At 47.5% G+C, this 3,937-nt stretch overlaps 1 pseudogene; it reads left to right on the plus strand.

Moving 5' to 3' along the window:
- The window catches only part of LOC103270603, a 29,241-nt pseudogene that overhangs the window by 5,946 nt on the left and 19,358 nt on the right, over positions 1 to 3,937 (plus strand).

A 3,937-nucleotide genomic window follows, 5' to 3' on the forward strand; every position in this document is an offset into this window, starting at 1 on the left:
CAGCAGGCCGGAGCCCAGCAGGTCGAGGTTGCGGTGGCTGGGAGCGGCCACTGCATTCCAGTCTGGGCGACAGAGTGAGACTCCAACTCAAAAAAAAAAAAAAAATCCGTTCAGTCAGTCTATATCTTTTAGGGGCAGTTTAATCTATTTACATTATGAATAGGTGAGAACTTACTCCTGTCATTTTGTTCATTATTTTCTGCTTGTTTTGTATAGACATTGTTCCTTTTTTCCTCTTATTATTTATCATTGTCCTTTGATGGTTTTCTGTAGTGATAAGGTTTGATCCTTTTCTCTTTCTCTTGTGTGTATATTTGTTCTACCAAAGAGTTTTGTACTTTTTCACATTTTCTTTTCTTTTCTTTTTCATTTTTTTGAGTTGGTGTCTCACTCCATCACCCAGGCTGGAGTACAGTGGCACGCTCATGGCCACCCCAGGTCAACCTGCCAGGGTCCGGCAATTCGTCCGCCTCAGCCTTCCAAGTAGCTGGCACTATAGGCGCACACTACCATGCCCAGTAATTTTTTTTTTTTTTTGGTAGAGACAAGGTCTCCTCAAGTTTCCCGGGTTGGTCTCGAATCCGCGGGCTCAGGCAATCCACTTGCCTCGGCTTCCCAAAGTGCTGGGATTACAGGTGTGAGTCACTGTGCCTGGCTACTTTTTAATGTTTTCAATGATAGTGATTTGTCATTGCACTTCCAGGTGTAGGACTCCCTTGAGCATTTCTTGTTAGGCTGGTCTAGTGGTGATGGGTTTTTGCTTGTCTGGGACATGTGACATGTGACCTGTGGTATTTCGCTTCAGGACATGATTCTGTGCCCTGCCCTGTGGCAACACGAGTAAACAGGTCCCTGGTCCCCTGCTCAGGTACTCAGTCAGCTAGAAGTGAGCAGATGAGGAAATCCAATCATTCGGCTTCTCCAGGGATTAATTCATTCCCAGGACTGTAAATATCATATTTCACCTTTTCACCCTACAGAACTGTGAGATTAGAGGTGAGCCTGGCAGCCTGCCCAGCAAGACATTATGATGTATACAACATGGTGTGTTACCAAGGAAGTGTGTTTCTTTTTGTTTTTGGAGTTGGAGTCTCACCCTGTCACCCAGGCTGGAGTGCAGTGGCACACTCATGGTCACTGCAGCCTCAACCTGCTGGATTCAGGCAATCCTTCTGCCTCAGCCTTCCAAGTAGCTGGAACTACAGGCACGTGCCACCATGCCCGCCTAATCTTTTGATTTATTACAGAGAGGAGCTCATGTTGTCCAGGCTGATCTCAAACCCCTGGGCTCAGGCAATCCTCTTGCCTTGGCCTCCCAAAGTGCTGGGATTACAGGCATGAGCCACCACGCCTGGCTAAGGAGAGGTCTTTAAAGGCATTTATGGTACATGTCTTTTTTTTTTTTCTTTTAATTTTGATGCTCTTTATTTGTGGTAGTAGATAAAGAATGAACGAAGCAAAAATGAGTGCTTTAGCTAGGACTTTTGCTTTTTAAAGTAACATTAGGGCCGGGCTCGGTGGCTCAGTTTGTAATCCCAGCACTTTGGGAGGCCGAGGCGAGTGGACTGCTTGAGCCTGCAAGTTCGAGACCAGCCAGGCAACTTAGTGAGACCTTGTCTCTACAATAAATCAAAAATTAGCCGGGGATGGTAGCGTGCGCCTGTACTTCCAGCTACTTGAAAGGCTGAGGTGGAAGGATCGCCGGAGCCCAGCAGGTCGAGGCTGCGGTGGCCGGGAGCGGCCACTGCACTCCAGTCTGGGCGACAGAGTGAGACTCCAACTCAAAAAAAAAAAAAAAAAAAAAATTAGCCGGGACCTGTAGTTTTGGCTACTTGGAAGGCTGAGGAGGAAGGATCATTGGAGCCCAGCAGGTCAAGGCTGGGGTGGCTGTGAGTATTCCATTACACTCCAGCCGGGGAAATGGAGTGAGACTCCAACTCAAAAAATAAAAAATAAAGTAACATTAGTAAAATCTACTATTCTTTATTTTTATTTTATTTTATTTTTTGAGACAGGGGCTCACTCTGTCCCCAAGCACAGTCCCAGCTCACTACAATCTGAACTTCCTAAGCTAAGGTGATCCTCCCATTTCAGCCTCCTGAGTAGCTGAGACTACAGGTGCGCACCACCACACCCAGTTAATTTTTGTGTTTTTTGTAGAGATGAAGTCTCACTATGTTGCCCCAGACTGGTCTCCAACTCCTGGGCTCAAGTAATCCTCCTGTCTGGGCCTCCCAACATGCCAGGATTACTGGCGTGAGCCACCACACCCAGCCCTTCTTTTTTATTCTTACAAAATTTACCCAGTCTTCTCTGTCCCCCAGCCCATCTGTGTTCACCTGCTGTTCTGGTTGCTCTTCGTTTCTAAAATCTCATTCTAAAATTACATGAAAGCAACCCCGTTTGACAAAATTAGAATTCTGGTAGGAAAGGCTTACCGCAAGACTGTGGAGAGAAGCCCAGCAAGACTCTTGTGCATTTTATTTCCACCTCGGGCAGTTGAGTCTACAATTCAGCAGATGATATAATTACCTCCCTCGGGCAGGTCTGTGTCTCTACCCCGGAGAACCAAATCCCAAGTAGTCTCCTGGTTCAAAGAAGCTGCAAATGAAAACCGTTTGATCTTTTACGTATTAGCATTTGGGTTTTCATCTTTCTGGAGCTCCTGACAGAACATTCTTTTAAACTTTATATAATTCTAAAATACTGGACATAGGATTTGTTTCAAGCATCCATCAACTTTCAGGCGCTTTCCTTTCCGTCTCCCTCTTCCCTATCATCAGGTTCTAAGTTCTCCAATCTGTCTCCTCAGTGTGTACTATTGATTGTATAACTGCGTCTCTGTTGTCACTCTTCTGTATCAGACCCTCTTTTCTGTCTAGATCAGTGCCTGGCTTCCATTATGAGCTTCATAAATTGGGATCAATGAACGAATGATTCATGATCTGGACAATGGCTCTCTAACTGCGGGGGGGGGGAGTTAACTTAAGATCTGTTTTCCGACCGGGCTCGGTGGCTCAGCCTGTAATCCTGCGCTTTGGGAGGCCAAGGTGAGTGGATTGCCTGAGCCCGCGGGTTCGAGACCCGCTTGGGCAACTTGGTGAGACCTCATCTCTACAATAATTCAAAAAAATTAGCCAGGCGTGGTAGCACGCGCCTGTAGTTCCTGCTACTTGGAAGGCTGAGGCGGAAGGATCGCCGGAGCCCAGCCCAGGTCGAGGCTGCGGTAGCCGGGAGCCGGGAGCGGCCACTGCACTCCAGTCTGGGCAACAGAGAGAGACTCCAACTCAAAAAAAAAAAAAAAGAGAGAGATCTGTTTTCCCTGGGTGCAGTCAGTCGTTTATGCCAATAATCACAGCACTTTGGGAGGCTGAGGCGAGAGGATTGCCTGAGTTCAGGGGTTTGAGACCAGCCCGGGCAACATGGCAAGACCTCGTTTCTACAATAAATCAAAGCCATAGCCAGGTGTGGTGGTGTGCGCCTGTGGTTCCATCTACTTGGAAGACTCAGGTGGAAGGATCGCCTGAGCCCAGCAGGTCTTGGCTGCAGTGGCCATGAGCGTGCCACTGCACTCCAGCCTGGGTGACGGAGTGAGACTCTGACTCAAAAAAAAAAATCTATCTTCTAGGCTGGGTGTGGTGGTTCAGGCCTGTAATCCCAGCACTTTGGGAGGCCAAGGAGGGGGCATCGCTAGAGCCCAGGAGTTTAAGAACATCCCGGGCAACAGAAGAGACCCTATATCAACAAAAAATAAAAATGTAAAAAATGAGCCAGGTATGGTGGCATAGTCCCAGCTACTTGGGAGGCTGAGGTGGAAGGATCGCTTGAGCCCAGAAGGTCCAAGTTACAGTGAGCTATGATTGTACCACTGACCTCCAGTCTGGCAACAGAGCTACACTTGCCTCTTAAAAAAAAAAAAAAAAAAAGCCGGGCTCAG

Source organism: Carlito syrichta, unplaced genomic scaffold, assembly GCF_000164805.1.
Source record: "Carlito syrichta isolate Samal-C Ts95f unplaced genomic scaffold, Tarsius_syrichta-2.0.1 Scaffold309881, whole genome shotgun sequence".
NCBI classification, from domain to species: domain Eukaryota; kingdom Metazoa; phylum Chordata; class Mammalia; order Primates; family Tarsiidae; genus Carlito; species Carlito syrichta.